The sequence below is a fragment of the Physeter macrocephalus genome, chromosome 6, assembly GCF_002837175.3.
Source record: "Physeter macrocephalus isolate SW-GA chromosome 6, ASM283717v5, whole genome shotgun sequence".
Taxonomy (NCBI): Eukaryota; Metazoa; Chordata; class Mammalia; order Artiodactyla; family Physeteridae; genus Physeter; species Physeter macrocephalus.
Genome location: NC_041219.1, coordinates 13,319,183 through 13,341,467, shown reverse-complemented (window position 1 = coordinate 13,341,467; position 22,285 = coordinate 13,319,183). Strand labels below are relative to the sequence as shown.

General features: G+C 37.7%; 1 protein-coding gene across 7 annotated transcripts in view; it reads right to left on the bottom strand.

Annotated features, from left to right (window-relative positions):
• Positions 1–22,285, bottom strand: part of NAV3 (neuron navigator 3) — a 258,060-nt gene that overhangs the window by 92,971 nt on the left and 142,804 nt on the right. The gene's annotated exons all lie outside the window — the stretch shown is intronic.

Sequence of the window (22,285 nt, the reverse complement as noted above, 5' to 3'; positions counted from 1 at the left end):
CAGGAGTCACACAGCATGTAAGAATTCACCCGTTGTGTTAAAAATTAAAAACAAAACAAAACAAAAAAACTGTGCTTTGGTCAGGAACCAGAAAATCATTCCTCATTCTTTCTCCTACCAATAACTACTCCCAATCATTTACCAAATCTTGAAGATTGAGCCTTATTCTATCATATCATCCCTCCTGCCATTTCTGGCCTGGGCAACATACAATATTCTTTTATCTGGCCTTCCTGCCTTCAGTCTTTCTCAATAAACTTCATCTGCTAAATTTGGGTCAGTGCTCGATTGTTCACATCTGGCCATGTCATTTCCTTATGTACCACTCTTCAAAGACTTCTCTTTACCAAGGTAGTAGATTCCAAAATGTAATGCACCTGCCCTGCGAGGTGCACAAAGTAATCCCTTGGGGCATAAGAAAAATATCTGAAATTCTGAACATATCTGTTCTTAATCTAAAGAAGAAGAAGTAAAATAGGCTATATTAATATTCATGTGCAGGCTAACATAGGCACCCTCACTTAGTCAGTGTGTCAGAAGATGCAGAAGTAATGTAGGGTGAGCAGGGTCACCTGAATGAGAATGGGAGCTCCACAGGGTGAAGGGTTGAACCATGGTTCTCTCACTTACTGGCTGGTTCTCAGTCTCCTATGATACACTGCTGCTCACCTGCACTCTGTTAATTGAATTCATGTAAACTAGATACAGACAAAAGTTAAGTCTCATAAAATACACAAGTGGCTTTAAAAAAACTGCCTGCAAATAATCCACACATTGAAGAGAATATTTGTAATGAAAGCACAAGCTAACCATAAAGGAATGGTGAACTGGTAACTTTTCCTACTCTGCCATGTGTACTTTATGAGTCTCACCATACATTCTAAATAAAAGTGACGTATTGAGATCATATAGCAAACCAATTAGAAAAGTAATTATCAAGAAGAAAATTTGAAATTTGAACTTATAGAAAATATCATTAATGATGATCTCCCCCCAGGTGAGTATTTTGCTTGAGATATTAGCTACTGCGAGCTTAAAACATGATGACCAAACACATTTATAAATCATATTATTACCAATAATAATTGTATTTTTAATGACAGCAAAAGAGTATTTTGTACCACTGTAGCAAATACCTGCCATTTGTGGCTGCTCAAATCTTTTGAATATCTTCCCTACATCTTATTTTGATAACTTCCCACATTATGAGTCTTACCTTCCGAAGGTAGACTGCAAAAAACTCACATTTCCAGACTCCCTTATAGACAGATATGACATATAACAAAGGGCCTACAGAGTCACAAATGAGAAAATCTTCTGGCAGACACAGTAGCAGTCATTCAATTTTTCTCTCGTAAACACTGGCAGATATCTTGTCTCTAATTCCAAGGGTCAGAGGTGCCAAGTAGAGGAAGCAGTGATGCCCTAGAGCTATGGTTGGCTAAGCACCTACAAAGAGCCTGGTTCTCCAATCACCCCAATTATTCAGAGAGCCTTCTTATATCACTTCATTCCTTAAATTAGATAGTAGATTCTGTAGTTTGCAACCAAGAACCTCTGTCAATACATTCCTAATTTAAAAATTATTATTTCTTTTTTTAACATATCTTTAAAATTTTCATGTTTATATATGCAGTGTAATACATATATTATCTTCTCATAGGAATGCATGCATATAATCATAAAATTATAAATATACACACTTGGGCAATCACTAGTCTAAAGCAAAGTTCAGGCTCCTTTAAAAGACATACAAGGCTTTCCATTATGTGGACCTAGCCTACCTATTGAGCTTAAACTCTTTACATCCCCTGCCTCACTTTGTGCACTCTGACTTAGAGCTGCATTCAATTCCCATCACCATCACATTATTTCCAACCTCTGTCTTCAATCAAGGTACCCCTGTGCGTACTTGACTAACCCACACTTAAAATGCAGTTCTAGCATCCATCTTCTGGGAAGCCCCTTTTACTTGCCTCTGTCGGGATGAATTAGGTAGCTTCCCCTCTGTACTGCCATAATACTATGCAGACTTATAGGACTGGATTTAGCACATTGTTTTATAAATCTATAAATATGTGTCAAAATGGACCAATAGCCTGTGAGTTTTCTGAGCACAGAACAGTGGAGTATTTTTCTTTTAATTTCTACTATTTATGGCAATGACTGACATAAATGTTGAATAAATTCTCATGTTTTATTGAGATTAAAAGAAAGGCAGTTACAGAGGTAATCTTTCATAGTCATAGGAAATGAATTTTTAAGAAATACTTACCATAATATATTCAGTACTCAAAGAGCAAAATTAAACAAAGAGGAAATTTTACCTTTTTTAAAAAAATGAATGTTTTTAAAGTAACTATTTCTCTGGCAAGGAAGATAGAATCAATATTTCTAATAATAGCACTTACCAATGTAAATCCTAGCATTAGCGACTAAAAGTAAATGCATCAACTCTTAGTAGAATTTTAAAAAATCACTTGTTTTAAAACCATTTAAAGACTCAAATGAACACAACGACTTTGTAGTTAAAATGATATAAGTGAAAGAATCCAAAATAAGACATAAAGTTTCAATCTCTTGATAGAAAAATAAAAATATATCAAACTAACAAACATCATAGCCATGAAGAACAAATTTCCAAATTTATCCTGGTGTAATGTAATGTAAAGCACGATGGATTCCTAAAATGAAAACCTTTCACTTGAGCCTTTTTTAGAGGGGCATAGCTAGTATGTTCACTTAAACTTGCTATTCTGATCTCCCTATCTCAGAGAGTAGTGTGGGAAGCAAATGAATCATTTATATGAACCATTTGATAATACTTTACATTTTTCCATCTCCTCAAACTGCTTTACCTCTAAGATCTCAAATTCTGTAATCTCATTTTTTGATCACAGTCTTCTACACTTCCGGTGCTCTAAAATCTACTGATTTCCTAATTTTTATGTCTAGTTTATAGCTACTTCCTATTACCTATTTTTAATGGCCTTCTTGTGTTTTTTACTCCACTGAGCTCTTTACCAAATGATGCAGGATCCAAAGATGCTGGAACAAAAGGATCGCTAAAGTCATAATCTAACCAGTACTCTGTTCTAGTTCTTGCCACCATAATGGTCTTCCATACCGGTCCTGTCTCTATGTTAATTAAACATGTTTTCTCCATTATTATTTTGGAAAATGACAGCAAATTCAACTAATCAGAATGACTAATATAACAATATTATTGTATATTTCATAATACATAATAATTATAATGACTGAATGCATATAGATTCAAGTTATCTAACCTCAGGTGATTTCTCAGTGTTACTAAGGAATTCTGCCTACTCCAAAAGTGGTTTTCTTCAAATTCTAAAGATATAGCTTTGTTTCTCTCTTCTTCCTCTGGATTCCAAGATCTTCCTCCTAATACTTTAGTGAAACTGCTTTCATTGAGGTCAATAAACCCATGGACTGAGTGCTTACTATGTGTCCTACTCTTTTAAATATTTTATATAATCTAATCCCAAACAAAACCATGATACAGGCATTGTAAAGATAAAGGGGTTCAGGCAGTTTGAATGATGTGCCCAAGGCCCATGATGGAGCTGGGATTTGAACCCAGGAATTATGTCCCAAAGCTTGGTCAGCATTCCACTCCCTTGCTTCCCATCTTCTCACCCCTTTCACCTTGAAATACACCAATGATGAGCCTTTACAGGCTCTTTGCAAACTTCACCAGTCCACAGAACCCTTTACTATTCTCCTCTTCTTTGGGATTCCTTTGAATTCCTCAAAATTCAGTACTTAATCTTAACTCACCTTAGACATTCTTTCTTGGAAATTTCTTAGTCTTTCACAACTTCAATATCACCTCCATGATTATGACACTCAAATTCACATCTCTAATCCAGACTTCTTTCCTGATTGATTGATCAGCATTTCCAGCCTTCTACTGAACACTTTCTCAAGAATGTCCTGTCAACATCTCAAATTCACTCTACCTAGATTCCATCATTTCTTGTTAACAATTCTTCTCCCTTTCAGTTACTGACTACCTGTTTATCCTTCTGCCATAAAATATTAGTGTTAGTACCTCTCTTCTCTCACCTGGATCCACTGATAATCAATTTGTCTCTAATCCTTGAAAATCCATCTCAGCTATAGGTGACATGGCCCTCCTTGTGTTCCACATTGCCACTGTGCATGCCTGTCCCTCCTTCCATAAAAGCTATTAGTAAGAATCTGTTCTTATTCATTAAGTGATGAATAAATTATAGCTCCTCTCCTTTGAAGAGCTCACTGCTTATTGTGGAGGTCAGAAGTTTAAACAAATTGTTATAATACAAAATGGCAAGTGTTGTAAAAGAGATGAATGTTAAGTGTGTGGCAGGACAGAGCCAGTACCACTCATTTGAAGAATTCAAGCATTTCTTCATGACAGAGATACTGCAGAGTGATCAGAGGAAACAAATGTTAACCACTGTATTATAGCATATATCACTTGTTACAATATAACCACTATTTTGGTGTTTTTCTATCTTCTTGGTCATAATCTGAATTACCTGAAGCCAGAGACTATGTGACACTTATCTTTATAAGTCTAGCATGCAACATGGTGTCAACTATTGAATAGATGACTAATAGATGTTTGTTGAATAAATGAAGTAGTTTTACTTAGAATACTGCTTCTATCCAATAAAGTTAAGTCGGATTGAATGCAATAATAAATGTAGAATTTGAGAAAAATGTGTTCAACATATTTCTCTGCTCAACAATCTTTTTGTTGTTGTTGTTGTTGTTTTTTGTTTTTTTTGTTTGTTTTTTGCAGTACGCAGGCCTCTCACTGTTGTGGCCTCTCCCGTTGCGGAGCACAGGCTCCAGACACGCAGGCTCAGCGGCCATGGCTCATGGGCCCAGCCGCTCCGCGGCATGTGGGATCTTCCCGGACCGGGGCACGAACCCATGTCCCCTGCATCAGCAGGCGGACTCTCAACCACTGCGCCACCAGGGAAGCCCCTCTGCTAAACAATCTTAAAGGGACAAATTTTGATTGATGACAACAGCATTTTCCTTATCTTAAGGTTCTGTGTTTTGACTTTCATCTTTGGCTTTGTAGAGCCAGAATTTCTCCCTAGGTAGGATGTAATTAATCCTGCTTATTATGGAACACTTAATTAAGTTAAAAACTTCATAGAAAATAGATTTTTTAACTGACAAAAATGTTAATTTACTTACATAATTAGCCCTGAGTAGTATGTCTCAAACCCATCAATATATTTTCTTCAGCCTTTCATTTTTAAATTCCTTAAGTGCTAAGAATTCTTGACTATATTCTTTATTCAAGGGCAAGTCTTTGTCACCTCCAAGTTACAGATCTATTGATCTGCTAAATTCTTCTCAACAATCTAGGACGGCTAAAAAATTACAAATCTGAGTATCTTATCCACATAGTTTGCATTTACACACTGAGTTATTGCCAGTTTTAAAATATTATGAATAAAGCTGTTAAGAACATTCACATACATTCCATTTACGTGGCATTCTAGAAAAGGCAAAACTATAGATATGTAGGACTGATCAGTGACTGCCAGTGGATGGGAGTGTGGGAGGATTTGTGGTGGCTGTTACATGACGATGCATATGTCAAAACTTAGAACTGTAGGAAAAAAACACTGTATGTAAAGTAAAAACAAATGTAGCCAATTAACCTGTTGATAAATTACAATTTGGATATACACTAGATTACTCATTATTCTAAGAAGAAAAGGATTGTTTTGGTATGCCTTTTACTATTTATATTTTTAATGTTTAATAACTCAGTGGGGCCAGGGATCTATTTTATTTATCTGGTTGTGCATTTGTGGCTCTGACCCCTACGTTCACCCTTGGAGTTACATTTAGAAGCAGACCTGCTTGAAAACAAATGCGTTATATATTGAGAGTTTTTTTTTTTTTTTTTTTTTGCTTTTTATGTTGAAGAATTCTGAAATATTAAGTAAATAAATATTAAAATAATTTTGCAGATTTAAATCTAATTCCAGAGGAAAATGCTAGTCCTGTTTATAGGTAATTTTTCAACACACTCCTGTTTTTTGGTGTAGTAGCACTTCATTTAGCAGGTATTCAATCAGGCTCTTTGATAGCTTATATTGGTAGGTCAACTGTACTACTTATACATATACATATAAAACATAGACATTTTGTTTCAATAAAAACTAATTTCTATACTTCAGGCATTCAACAGTAACCTCAGTCTCAATTTGCCAGCTCATTAAATATTTCATTAATGAAATAAACAAACATGCTTCCTTTAGATGTACTCAGTTCCAACCTTAATTCAACTACAATCATGGAAATGCTGCCCACTAAGGTGATATTATCTCTGATTGCTATAAAAACACCTTCTTATACCTAAACTTTACTATTTTGTTAGCTTATTTTATTAAAAGTTAAAATAAGAAATAGCCATATAAACTGTTTGTGTATCTTTTTAAATTATTTGATTATATATTGCATGTTTTTTAGAAAATATGGATATTTAATATTTGTCAGTATCTGAGTGTTCTTAGGCCAATGCTGTTGGAACACTATGGAACCAAGTGCCTGAGGTTTACCATCAACATAAGGTTCTTCCTCCAGGGTACCAGCATGTCTTACTCCCTCATTCATGATGATTCTTGCAATATGTACCTGATTCTTAATGCTGACAGTAATCACCTGGTCGGACTCTACATGTGTCACCAACCATAGGTTACTGTACACTGCTTTAGATCTGTGGATGCCACTCTCGCTTACATCTCAGTCCTCTGAATATCACTTAGATATATAGGACAGGTCTCGAACGAGTCCTAAATCTTTCCCCACAACATCCTCATTCTGAACTCTAAATTAAAACTCATATATCCTTGGTTCCATTTTCAAGTACTTTAAGAACATAAAAAGTTTTAAAATGTTAAGCAAATTCAACATTTTTTATATATGATTTAAACAAAAATTCTGGAGTCAAGTTTGCCATTGGTAGGTAATGCAGATAATGTAAATAAAGTGTTCATTCCAGTGCCTGAGAACTGTGGACATTCCACAAACATATAGTTTGATACACTAGAAGTATTTAGGCACTGCAGACACTTAAGACGAATGTGGAGATTCCCATTTATTCCACAAGGGTCTACTATAAAATAGGGATTTTTAAAGATGTAAGTGAGGTAGCAGAAACAGAAAAAAATCTAGAGGCTAGAAGAAAAGGGGATACAAACTCCTAACATTTCATTGGCATATTAGAGGTCCAGTGTTAAAAATCTCATATGATAATCATACTGAGAAAAATTGCTCTTTTCCAACCTAAATATTGGAAAACATAATAAGATACGATAAAGCATAAGTTCTAAGGATTTTACTAAATATTTCTTAAGACAAATAATTATTTCATGAAAAGAAAAACGAAGTCTCCGTAGCTATCCATAAGATCACTGTGTAAAAACTTCTGGATATGCTTCCTGTTTCTGAGGGAAAAATAAATAGCATTTGCCTAAGAAAATAAAGTCACCACTTAAAACAAAACTCTATCACATTCCAGGATAGTTTTGTTTTCCATTCCCATTGTTTATGCCAATTTAAAAAATACACATAAGGAGATACAGGTATCTTAAAACTATTTAGACATAATGACCTTTGCAATAATAATTTTAAAAATACTGAGAATCAACTGTCTAGGCTTTGCACTTTGGTACTAATATGTTAAGTCAATGATATTTTCCTCAAAACTAAATGAGCACAAAACCACTTAGACCTATGCCATACATTTTTTTTTTTTTTAATCAGCAAACACAATACACTACCTGCCACATTTGAGTATTGCAACTGCTGAAGTGTAAATTCTATATTACTTCAGGGTGAGTGTATTTCAACAACGATTTATTCAGCATTTCCCTGGAAAAATATTTTATTACCAAGAAAAAAAGAATGTCATTAAAAAAGACTTTAGAATTGTAGAAACCTAAGTATATAACAACATCAATATACTAAACATGATTTTATGTTAAAAATAGTCCTTTCAACCTATACAATGAACATGGTCTTTATTGCAGTTTTAAAAAAATTTCCTTCTACTTTTAAAGTGCTTCGTCCTTCCACTGTTCATTAACTGTGCAGTGGAGCATAAGCAACTGGTTTATAATCCAGTTGAAACGTCATTTCCTCTATGAATCCTTCCATGATTTCCAAGGAAACATTAACTCTTCCATGTCTGTATTTACTACAAGTGTGTTCCCACTGTCCTGTAAATGATCTGCTTACAAAGTGGGTTCAGCTACAGGACTGTGGTTGAGGGCAAATAGAGCGACTTCTCTTTCGTAGTTTCAGTGCTCAGGTTGGCATCTGGCCCATGATAGGTTCCTAGTGTTTGGGGAATAAATCAATTGTGAGTGAAAAAATGTTGCCTGCCATATCAGTAAACAAAGGATGTTGCAGCCATCAAGCCATCACATTAGAGCTGCCCCTCAGGATAGAAACAGCATGCCTGCCATCAAGCCATCAGCCTTGCAGCCACCTCCCAAGGGTGCACGCTGAGGAGACTCAGGATGGGAAAACACAGGATACTAGCCCCAGATAGCTGAGGTACATATCAAAGGAATGATTTCAATGAGCCCAGCCTTTTGCATCTTCTCCTACGTAGAAAAGCACTAAATTCATTAACCTGAGATGTCTGCTTTTCTTTAATTAACGGTCATCTTTTGATGTTCTAACTACCTGGTCTTTGTTGCAAAAACTCCTATATATCCTGGCTCTGCCCTTATCTCTTTGGAGCAGTCCCTCAAATCTATCCAAGAGTCTGTGTCCAGGCTTAAGTCCTCAGTTTTGCCTACCAAATAAAACACAATTTCAATGCTTAGGTTGTGCATTTTTTTCAATTGACACAATAGATCATCTAGTCTTACAGTCACAAACTACAGCCTTAATCTGTGATTCACTCACTCATTCTAGCACTCAAATGTGCATATAATTATGAACTGTGGTTAAAAATCAATGTGATTATGTGAGAGAAAAACCAATCAGAAAGACCTACTACTTCTGGGTGAATAAAGAACGGCCTCTGAGGAGGTCGTTGTAAACAGTCATTAAGTAGACAACTGAAGGGTGAAGGAGAGCCATCTGTGAAAAGGGTGGAGAAGACAGCAGTACAGGAAGAGGACACAGACAGTGTAAAGACCCAGAAGCCACAAAGGTCAAAGGGCAGCAGGACTGTGCAGCAGCAGGCAAGGGGAAAGTGTCAGTTCTGAGACTGGGAAGGGAGGCAGGGGCAGCCCTTCAAGGATCTTCTAGACAATGCGAAGACATGAGAGTTCCTTAGAAATATGACAGAAATTCATCAAATAGTTCTAAGCAGCGAAACGACATGAGCAGATATAGGTTTTAAACATACTACTTTAGTGTTATGACTATATTAGAGGTAAAGAAGCGTAGAAGTGCGAAGCTCAATGAAGAGGCTATTGCAACATCCTTCAGTTTTTGATGAGGGGTTTACAAGTAAATTAAAAGAAGGCAGTTTCAAGATATATTTGGAGATAGAGAGGGCAGGATTTGCTGTTGGATGGTGTGACATAATAAGATATATATATTTGCTTTCTGTCCCCAGTTGCTGATTCAGAGCTACTAAAAATTTTGTAATTTTCTTAGTGATAGATGTGCTAGGACCTTTTGCTCTAATATTTTTGTTCTAATATTAGAGACTTTTGTTCTAATATTTGATCTTGGACTCCAGTGCCTAACACAGAGCTCCTAAATCCCCTGGAATTTCCTGGGTGATAGGAGCATCTTTTGTTCTAATAAGACAACTCTTGGTTGGCTCCTGGATAGCCCATTGGTCTTTAGTTTAAAACCACAATTCATAACTATTTGCACACTTACATATTAGAATGAGTGAATGTATCACAGATTAAGGCCTTAGTTTGTGACTTGGTAAGACTACATCATTTATTGATTTATCTCACACCTCCATCCTCTGGGAGGGAGAGAAGCTGAAGATTGAGTTAATGTATTATGCCTGAATAATGAAGCCTCCATAAAAATCCATAATTTATGGAGTTCATAGAGCTTCCAAGTGAACACAGGGAGGTGCTGGGAGGGTGGCATGCCAAGAGAGGGCTTGGATGCTCCATGCCCTTCTCTATACCTTGCTCTATGTAACTCTTCAATTGGCTGTTCATCTATATCCTTTGTCATATCCTTTATAATAAACCAGTAAATATAAGTAAATGTTTCCCTGAATTTTGTGAGCCATTCTAGCAAATTTTTGAACCTGTGGAGGGGATCATGGGAGCCCCCAATTTACAGCTGGCCAGTCAGAAATATGGGAGGTCTGGGCTTGCAATTGGCATCTGAAGTGGGGCAGTCTTATGGGACTGAGCCCTTAACTTTGTGGGATCAGATGTAAACTCTGGGTATATAGTGCCAGCACTGAGCTGAACTGAATTGCAGGGTATGCAGCTGGTGTTGAAGAATTGGTTGGTGTGGGGAAAAAAAACCCCAACATTTGGTGTCAGAAGTATTTAGTGAGTGGGTTGTATAGAAAACAGTTTTTCTTTAGTTGGAATGTAGTAAAAGAGAAAACAAAAAGACTCCAGATCTCTTGCACAGTTTTAATCTTAAATTTTGTTTGCACTCAGTACCATTATTTTCATATATCAAGGGAAGCTTATATGAGTTTACAATATCATAGTTTAAGTGTATAACTCTTTTTTTTTTTTTTTTTTTTTTTTTTTTTTTTTTTTGTGGTACGCAGGCCTCTCACTGTTGTGGCCTCTCCCGTTGCGAAGCACAGGCTCCGGAGGCACAGGCTCAGTGGCCATGGCTCACGGGCCCAGCCGCTCCGCGGCATGTGGGATCTTCCCAGACCGGGGCACGAACCCGCGTCCCCTGCATTGGCAGGCGGACTCTCAACCACTGCATCACCAGGGAAGCCCAAGTGTGTAACTCTTGACAAAACTGGCAATTCACGTCAACACGGGGTTAAAGTCTCTCTATTTTCATTATTTTTAGTGTGCACAAAATGCTATATATTTATCCATGGAATATTTAGAGAGACCACCATAAATACTGTGGGGATTTTGGGTAAGGAGAGCATCAATAAACTCTATGCATTGACCTTTCGTTCCCTTTTCTTTTCTCTAGAAAACAAATAATGAATATTTACAACTATTCTATTATGGCATCAGATAGGGTAAGATATACAAAAGAGAAAAAGCTCTTGCTCTTTATAAGAGAAAGCCCTACGTAGATTTGATTAAATGTGATGAATGGTGTTAGCCTGAAATGAATTTATATAATCAGGCAGATTTTTTGTTTTAATGTTATCTGAGGCAGATAAGAAACATCTATTTTTGTGTTTATTACTATATGGGCTGAAATCACGAGATAAAATAATCTTATTAAAAATTACTTTGCTGAACCACATCACTGGAACGATGCTTTTATTATGGTTTTGCTAGTTTATTTCAAAGCCCATTTTCACGATGCTGTTATATGGTTGAAATGTGTACAAGTTTATTTAAAGGTTTTCTATTAGTGATAAGCTGAGAATATAACATATAACTCATATGAAAGCTAACTCAGGATTCATTAAGGTCCATTTGGTATCTTTTTGTATTAACTAAAAGACCAATATGTGCTCATTGTTGAAAACTCAGAAGTCCAGAAATGTATAAAAGAGACAAAGTAATTCGTCTGTAATCCCACCTAGAAGTACCCACCAGTAACATTTTATAATTTCTGTCCAGTCATTTTCTGGATGTACAATATATACATATGTGACATACCTGGTTGAGACCTTGCTGATTATACCTGATTATATATCTGATTGTACCTTATTCATTTATTTTATATCACCTTATAATGATTTTTAATATCCTTAAATTTTCTTTGACACAAGTATATTATATGAATTATTATATATTTTACCATTTCTGTTTTAGGATATATGAAATACTTTACAATTTTTTTTACTGTTGTTAGTAATGTTATTTATGTTAGTAATGAATATTTTATATATAAGTATTCAGGTTACATTTATGATTATTTTCTTAGGATAAATTCCTAGAAAGAGAATTAGTGATTCACAGAATACAAACATTTGAAACACTGCAGATGTAGCATAATAAATGAAGAACACATCATTTTACACTCCTGCCAGCCATGTGAGTACCAATGTTATAAAACCTGGATACTTTCAGGTATGTGATTTCCTTCAGTAACTCAAAAATTTTGAAATGTGAAATAGTTGTTTAATGTAGTTTTAATTAAATTGAGCAATTGTGAGATTAAATTTTCTATAGGTTTATTTGCTATTTTTATATCTATAAATTATATATGTCCTTCGTGTATTTTTCTAATAGAGTTTAAACAACATATAGGTATTAGATTTTTATATATTTAAAGTGTTTCAAATATTTCTCAATCTATTTCTTGGTTTTTAGTTTTATTTATTATATTTTAATGTATAGGGTTCAAAAAAATCAATCTTTGATCTTTTCTTCTACAATTTCTCCCAGAAAAATTTGCATATATAATCTGATTTCTCCTCCTCCTTCTTTTTATATTCCATTGTTATGGTAAAGTAAGAAACTATTTTTTTAAACAAACAGTGAATTTCAAAGAGATCATTTATTGATAACTATTCCTTTCTATTTATTATAGTTCACTTATCAAGTCTCAATATATGCTATTTTTAAATGATTATGTATGTAATACCATATATACATGTAATACCATGCTGTTCTAGTATAGTGAGGTCCAGAGGTTTTTTAATATTTTTTTTAAAGACTAAAGACTACAACTTAAAAATATATATTTAACTAAGAATTCAAGCTTTTTAAAAAACTTTCTCAAAATTACAGTAATTAGCTATTCTTCTAAAAAAATTATTACCGTGCATAGCTTTATTCACTGATTAGTGCACGAAGCATTTATTGAATGGTATCATTATGGAAAATACTGAGAATACAGAAATCAAAAAGATATTATAGAGATACAACTTTTCTTTTAATGTAGAAAATGTGTAATTCTCACTTTTGAGAACTCAGACTTTTTTTCGATATCTGAACATTTAGTTATAGACATTTTACTTAATAAGTAGCAATCACAGCTACTAATCCTCAGCTAAATTGTCTCCCCTCTCTAAAACCTCCTTTATCACTTGAACTATTTTTGGCATTAGCCATATCTTTCAGAAGAAGAGAAGTCCCCAAATTACTATAATCTCATGGTTGAGGGAACAGAAACGTTATGTAGAGATAAAAGAACTTAGATAAAACCCAACAAGTTAGCTACAGACCTAACGGCAAACAAGGTTGAAAATGGAAATCTGTTCCGTGTTATCTTGTTTGAGATAGCATACATTAAAGTAACAAGAACGCAATAAAATATTTTTATTTTTAAGAGAAATATTATTAACAATGAAGAAATATTTTTGCACCGAGATACATAAAATATGTTATATAAAAACATTCCAGATTCTTCCATTCAACTTTCGGAAAGCTGCCTTGGTAAAGAACATTCTTTTACAAGCCACTCCAGCAAGTGAATATCTCCAGGAGGGGGTGAAAGATAGGTCAGAGTCAGAGGGATGTTTGCCAGGAAATTCACATCCCAGCAGTGAAGAACAACAGATGGCAGCAGTAACAATGAAAACTTGCAGCAGATCCTGGCTGGCACACTTCCAAAATAGCCATTTATATTTCCCACCACAAACAGCTAACTGCTGTCTCCTTGTATAGTATGCATGGATATAAAAGAGAAAAAAATGCAAGAATGACACTTAAATTGCCTTGACAGGGAAAGGATTAAACCTTAAAAGCAAGAGTGAAGTGATGATGTGACCCTGGCTAGGTGTCTGAGTCTCCTGAGATTTCCCAGGCACCTAACTCATTGCTGATGCTTTGCCTAAACTATCTCTGGGTCTGAAACATTGCCAGCTGCTCCCAATCTACTCTCTCACTTTGCACACCCCGTCTCTCTGTCTCTGAGCCCGGCTTAGTAACTTCTATTTGATTTCTGTCTTCTTCCAGATGAAGATTTCATCCACAGATTTTTGTTGCTAATCCTGGATCATAATATCTGACCAGATTCATCTTGTGTCCCACCCAGGAGGAACTGAGGATTCAGAAAAGGTGACACACTTCAAGACGAGGCAGTGGTTGGTAAACAGACCATCTCTCACCTTAGGCAGGTAGAGTGGAGTCAGGGCACACCAAGAAAGAAAGAGGGCAGAACTGAAGCAAGCAAGAGAGGTCACTGAGTCCTCGAACGCTGGGGAGTTAGTGGATTTATAGGAGTTGACAAGGCTCAGAACATAAACAGGAGAAAAAAAAATGTGATACTCAGTAACAAAAAAAGATTTTGACAAATGGGTCAGTCTTCCATCTGAAACAGAGAGCATTTATATCAGTTGAGCAGAAATCAATTTCCCAAGATTTAGTGAGGGCAAACAGAAGAGTCTGAGGGAATGATGTAAAGCCGTGGAGAAAAGCATCTCCTTTTCAGGTAGTTTGGGAAGCAGGTTATGATGTTATTCCTTAGTCCTCTCAAGAGAGGAGAAGGTTTTATTCTATAAGCTTGGAGGAAATCAGGTAATTGCTTGGGGCATGTCCTATGTGGTACTGATTCATGGAATTGATTTTGAGAGTTGTATTTTTCTTTTCCACATAGTGGATTTAATACTGTCTTGTCTTAGCTTCAGGCATAAGATAGATATATGGAAGACTCTTCTCAGGCTTGCATGAGTTAAAATGTTAGGGTCAGAAAATGAATTTTTTCAGTAGCGTTTAAACAGAATCTACTGCATTTCCTATATTCCATCTGGGTTACATCTAGGGCTGTCAATAGCCTATGTAGGACTTCCCTGGTGGCAAAGTGGTTAAGAATCTGCCTTGCAATTCAGGGGACACGGGTTCGAGCCCTGGTCTGGGAAGATCCCGCATGCCATGGAGCAAGGAAGCTTGTGCGCCACAACTACTGGGCCTGAGCTCTAGAGCCCACAAGCCACAACTACTGAGCCTGCGTACTGTAACTGCTGAAGTCCGCGCTTCTAGAGCCCGTGCTCCACAACAAGAGAAGCCACCACAATGAGAAGGCTGCACACCGCAACAAAGAGCAGCACCCACTTGCCGCAACTAGAGAAAGCCCGCACACAGCAACGAAGACACGAAGCAGCTAATAAATAAATAAATAAAATAGCCTATGTAGCAAGTGTATTTATACAGTTCCACGGAAGCATGGCTTTGAAAGCAGTGTGGTCTGGATTTCAGCTCCACAGTCATTCAGTTGTGCGTACAAGTATACAACTTGTATGATCCTATATGATCATGGAAGCGCATGCCCAAGACAAAAACCTAGATTTCTCTGTCTTGTACGACCTAAATCCAATTGGTCACCAAGCTCAATCTGATCTCTATTCCCTCCATTTGCATCTCTTCATCCCCATTGCCACTGTCTTAATTAATGATCTCACTACTTCCCAGTAGACTAGTACTACTATCTCCTAATTGTCATCTCGGCCACTGGTCTGGTCCAGTGCATCCTCCAAAACGCCAGAATAAATTACCAAGAACTTAGCATGGTACAAAGACTCTTCGAAGTCTTCTCTTTGTGTTTTAGCCTAGTTTCCCATTGCTTCTCTACCTATAGTCATGTGGAGCTACCTTGCACTTTTTCAAGTGTTCTCTCAATTTCATAAATTCATGCATTCCTTAATGTATTTTTCTATATGTACATTTCCCCCAGACTGTTACATGTCTTTAGTTCCTTCTCAAAAACCTTCTCAAACACCTGAGGCTCTTACATAACCCTCCTGTGTATTCTGTGAGTATCCAATTCAAATATTTATACTCCTCATTATAGCACTTCTCTCACCAAATTGATATTACTTATTTTTTTAATCTATCTTTTTCCTTGGGATGTGATCTGCTTGAAGGTAATTTCTGATTACATGTACAATAAATTTTGTAAACTTGTACAAATATCATGGGTTACATTAACAATACATTTATATAAGATTGGGAAATTTCATTCTCAAAAAGCTAAAATATGACAATGTCCCAATCTTTGCCTGTCCTTCAGACAAAATCTCTGAAAAATAAAATGCAGCAATTTGGTAATTTTTTACTCTTCAAATGTTAACACATAAAAGACTGGGTTGAGTCCAGTCAGAATTCAAATAAGGCAAATGATGCAGATTTTGGCATTCCTAAGCCGAAGTCTTTCTACTGATCTACCTTTCTTTATCCTTAGGTGGTCTCATTCAGTCTCATTACAACATATTGCAATTTATTCACTTCAGCCTCATCGGAAGCAGCTAGGTTTCACTGAGGGGCCAAAATGTGTGAAAGAAACCTATCGTCAATCCTAGAATCATTGCTTGTCTCACTCTACAGACAGAACTCTCCCATCTGTGCTCACTCTGAGGTCTGGGCTCTTTGAGTGGACTGGTGAAATAAAAACACCAGGAACCCTTCAATTGTGTTTATAAACATATATGTTCATATTCTTTCTCTCTTTTACTCTTACACTTTCTTTAATCCTTGAGTTTGAATTGATTGAGAAAGTTTACAGAAGTCACTTTCAGCAACTGGAATACCTTCCTGTGGAGCCTACCTAACTTGCAAGGCTCTCTGGAACTTTGGTATTGACAGAGGTAATGCATAGTATGAAATACAGCAATATGCTGTCTATCATATCAAGAAATATTTTTAAATATCTTTCATGTGCAAGACACTAAAACTAGGTGTTAGATGCTTCTGATTTATAATCTGGTAATTATCAATAAAAAACACTTTTTCTTTACTCTTCCTCATATTCTTGAGAGTTTTTTCTAATAATAACTAAAATAGTACACATTTATAATTGTGTAGTTACAAAGTATTATAATTATGACCTTAAAAGATCAAATGATTTAGGATGTTCATAATGATATGACAGGGTTAATGTCATCCTCCAAGTTTAAATATGTAATTTGCAATCATCTCAGTAATTGCTGGTACTTTATCAGGTATAGTTTTTTGATTTGGAGAATTATTTTCTTCTCATTAAAATGTTGTATTGATATCTTTATATCCATTGAGTCATTTTAATTAAAAATAAACAGCCCATAACTTAACAAACTAGACATAATGTTATACACCTTGGGCATTTGAAATTCATATTTTTTAGATTGCTTTTGGGATAAAGGACGAGCAGACTTCATAGCTGCATGTTGGAAGGAAATTCCAATCTGGCCCAAGTCTTCACAAACAATCAGCTTCACAGTGTTTTTAGATAAACTCAAATGAATGGACACGGTATGAACGTCTCATCCTCCAATTGTATTCAAAATTGGTGGGCTTCCCTGGTGGCGCACTGGTTGAGAATCCGTCTGCCGATGCAGGGGACGCGGGTTCGTGCCCCAGTCCGGGAAGATCCCACATGCCGCGGAGCGGCTGGGCCCGTGAGCCATGGCCGCTGGGCCTGCGCGTCCGGAGCCTGTGCTCCGCAACGGGAGAGGCCACAACACTGAGAGGCCCGCGTACCGCAAAAAAAACAAAAAAAAACAAAAAAACAAAATTGGTGCTTTAGAATTTCTCTTCAAAAATACAAATAGTAAGAAAACGATTATTAAGACATCTTGGTAAACGACAGTCTTCTGAATATGCCCTAGAATAAGTATATCTTCTAATGTAAAAGGAAAGATGATTTGGGGCAGGATGGGGCAGGAAATAATGCTTACTGGGAAAGAACAAACTTGTCTATTTTCCTGTTAGTCCCTAGAGTCCCTGTGTTTTGTCAAACTGACACAGAAAGCATATGGCCTCTGGCCCCTACAGCTTGCTTTTCCAGTGCTGTGCAAATCTTTATACTACAGTGATGTGTGTTTCATTTCCAAACATTTAATATTTGGATTTGTTGTATTACTTCCATCACAACTTCATATGCCATGAGATTTAATGGTACTTTCGATTTCCTAATCAAAGCTTAAAATGCCTCCTCTGGTCTTTTATTCCATTCTTGATTAATGAGCGACTTCTAAATTCCAGGCTCCATACTAATTGCTGTTATAAAATAATAGACAAAAATTAGATTGTGTCCTCAATAAGCAAATAGGATGCAGAAAAATATAGATGGGTAAATATCTACAACTGAGAACCTGAATTTTAGCTTATTTTTAGTCAATGACAGAAAATTAAGAATGAGTTACGGAAAATCTACCCCTGAATTTGTTCCCAAAACAGGCAGTCACAGATGTAGCCACAGAAACTTGAAAATGTTACTTAATGAATCATATTCATTGTTTATAAAATAATTTCTACTTTCATTTATTCATTCATGCTCCAAGGATTTGCTAGGTGCTTATTCAGTCTATGAAGATGAAAGGAACAAAATCCAGCCCCCTAGGATTTGACCAAATGGAAATTACTGTGGCAAGTGAACATGACTTGGCAAGTTTCTCTGGGGGATTTGACCAACCAACCAGATAATACTTAATCAATATATGAAAGCCAAATACATACCTTACTCTGCACTATGCAACAGGGAGAAATAAAATGTCTGCATCTTCTTACTTTGGAATAGCCTTAGAACTTGGTTTAAGGCCCAAGTGAATATGGATGAAACAGTTGGGAAAATAATACTTTCAAAGGTTAAAATGAGTTTTTTTCCCTGGCATTAGAAAAATATTACCATACCAAGAATGAGCACATCTTTAAAGATGTATTTATCTTATACACTGTAACACTCCCTCGATATAAGCCAAGTATTTCAGATGGGGCTGACCACTCCCTGCTCCCTTGTCTCCCAATTTTCACAGGTACCAATGTGAAATGTTACTTAAAATATCCTTGAACTTGAATGTGAACTTCGCATAAATTCAAGAAATTCTGCAAGAATCTGGGCTATATGGAACCTGTGCCCTGCATTACTGTATCCCCAGCTCCCCAGCACTTTGTATATATTAGGTTTGGATATTTGCTGGAATAATAATGAATGAATGTCACAGGCTGAAAAATATCAGGAAAATTAAATAAGCATTTTCCTTCTTACCCTTATGACTGCTCTTTAACTTAGAGTGAGTGAGTGCTATTTTGGTAATGAACTAAGCATGATAGTGATTCTTCGTATTTTGTCCAGACTTTAAAATGAAAACTCAAAAAGGATGAAAAGGAGGAACAATAAGAAATGTAGCCAAAGAACAGATGAATTACTTGCTAGACCCTGATTAAAACACTGTTTTCACATAACATTTACTTTGAGTTAAGTTTTTGATCTGTTGAACGTGCTGAGTAATGAGGATTTATCATAGGATCATTTCCTGAATCACTAATTTTCAACAATTTAAAAACTGTCAACATTAATCAAAGAACAATGCATTTTAGCAAGAAAGGGCCAATAGTGCACCTCCAAAGAACCCATCATAATCCTCTCCTAAAACCAACTTTGTTTACAAAGCTAAGGTTATTATTAAATGTTACATCTTCAAATGAGCTTTCAAATGTCAAAACACTGGAGAGACCTTCAAGATGGCGGAAGAGTAAAATGTGGAGAACACCTTCCTCCCCACAGATACATCAGAACTACATCTACATGTGGAACAACTGCTACAGAACACCTACTGAACGCTGGCAGAAGACCTCAGACATCCCCAAAGGCAAGAAACTCCCCATGTACCTGGGTAGCTCAAAAGAAAAAAGAATAAACAGAGACAAAAGACTAGGGATGGGACCTGCACTTCTGGGAGGGAGCTGTGAAGGAGGAAAGGTTTCCACACACTAGGAAGGCCCTTCACCGGAGGAGATGGGTGGTAGGGTGGGGGGAGCTTTGGAGCCACGGAGGAAAGCGCAGCAACAGGGGTGCGGAGGGCAAAGCGGAGAGACTCCCGCAGAGAGTTTCGGTGCCAACCAGCACTCAGCAGGCCGAGAGGCTTGTCTGCTCACCCGCCGGGGCGGGCAGGGGCTGGGAGCTGAGGCTCGGGCTTCGGAGGTCAGATCGCAGGGAGAGGACTGGGGTTGGCGGCGTGAACACAGCCTGAAGGGGTTAGTGCACCACGGTTAGCCAGGAGGGAGTCCGGGAGAAGTCTGGAACTGCCTAAGAGGCAAGAGGCTTTTTCTTCCCTCTTTGTTTCCCGGTGCACGAGGAGAGGGGATTCAGAGCACTGCCTAAATGAGCTCCAGAGACAGATGTGAGCCGCGGCTCTCAGCGTGGACACCAGAGACGGGCATGAGATGCTAAGGCTGCTGCTGCTGCTGCCACCAAGAAGCCTGTGTGCGAGCACAGGTCACTGTCCACACCTCCCCTCCCGGGAGCCTGTGCAGCCCGCCACTGCCAGGGTCCCGGGATCCAGGGACAACTTCCCCAGGAGAACACACGGCGCGCCTCAGGCTGGTGCAATGTCACGCCAGCCTCTGCCGCCGCAGGCTCGCCCCGCATCCGTACCCCTCCCTCCCCCCGGCCTGAGTGAGCCAGAGCCCCCAAATGAGCTGCTCCTTTAACCCCGTCCTATCTGGACAGGAACAGACGCCCTCAGGCAACCTACACGCAGAGGTGGGGCCAAATCCAAAGCTGAACCCCAGGAGCTGTGCGAACAAAGAAGACAAAGGGAAATCTCTCCCAGCAGCCTCAGGAACAGCAGATTAAACCTCCACAATCAACTTGATGTACCCTGCATCTCTGGAATACCTGAACAGACAACTAATCATCCCCAAATTGAGGCAGTGGAGTTGGGAACAACGATATATATATAATTTTCCTTTTTCCCTTTTTGTGAATGTGTAAGTGTATGCTTCCTTGTGTGATTCTGTCTGTATAGCTTTGCTTTTACCATTTGTCCTAGGGTTCTGTCTGCCCTTTTTTTTTTTTAGTATAGTTTTTAGCACTTGGTATCATTGGTGCATTTGTTTTTAGTTTGGTTGCTCTTTTTTTTTTCTTTTTTCATTACTTTAAAATTTTATTATTATTATTATTATTATTATTATTATTTTTGTGGTATGCGGGCCTCCCTCTGCTGTGGCCTCTCCCGTTGCGGAGCACAGGCTCTGGACGCACAGGCCCAGTGGCCATGGCTCACGGGCCCAGCCACTCCGCGGCATGTGGGATCTTCCCAGACCGGGGCGCGAACCCGGTTCCCCTGCATCGGCAGGCGGAAGCGCAACCACTGCGCCACCAGGGAAGCCCCGTAAAATTTTATTATTTTTAATAATTAGTTTTTATTTTAATAACTTAATTTTATTTCATCCTTCTTCCCTTCCTTCCCTCCCTCCCTCCCTCCTTCCTTCCTTCCGTCCTTCCTTCCTTTCTTTCTTTTTTTTCTCCCTTTTCTTCTGAGCCATGTGGCTGACACGGTCTTGGTACGCTGGCCAGGTGTCAGTCCTGTGCCTCTGAGGTGGAAGAGCCGAGTTCAGGACACTGGTCCACCAGAGACCTCCCAGCTCCACGTAATACCAAATGGCGAAAGCTCTCCCAGAGATCTCCATCTCAAAGCTAAGACCCAGCTCCACTCAACGACCAGCAAGCTACGGTGCTGGACACCCTATGCCACACAACTAGCAGGACAGGAACACAATCCCACCCATTAGCAGAGAGGCTGCCTAAAATCATAATAGAGTCACAGACACACCAAAAAATACCACCAGACATGGTCCTGCCCACCAGAAACAGAAGATCCAGCCTCATCCACCAGAACACAGGCACTAGCCCCCTCCACAAGGAAGCCTACATAACCCACTGAAACAACCTTACCCACTGTGGCAGACACCAAAAAAAAATGGGAACTAAGAACCTGCAGCCAGCGAAAAGGAGACCCCCAAACACAGTAAGTTGAGCAAAATGGGAAGACAAAGAAATATACAGCAGATGAAGGAGCAAGGTAAAAATCCACCAGACCAAACAAATGAAGAGGAAATAGGAAGTCTACCTGAAAAAGAATTCGGAGTAATGACAGTAAAAATGATCCAAGATTTTGGAAAAAGAATGGAGTCACAGACCACAAGAATACAAGAAATGTTAAAGAGCTAGTTTAAAGAACTAACAGAGATGAATAGTACAATAACTGACATGAAGATCACTAGAAGGAATCAATAACAGAATAAATGAGGCAGAAGAACAAAAAAGTGAGCCAGAAGACATTGGTGGAAATCACTGCTGTGGAAGAGAATAAAGAAAAAGAATGAAAAGAAATGAAGACAGTCTCAGAGACCTCTGGAACAACATTGAACACACCAACATTCACATTATATGGGTCCCAGAAGGAGGAGAGAGAAAGGGCCTGAGAAAATATTTGAAGAGA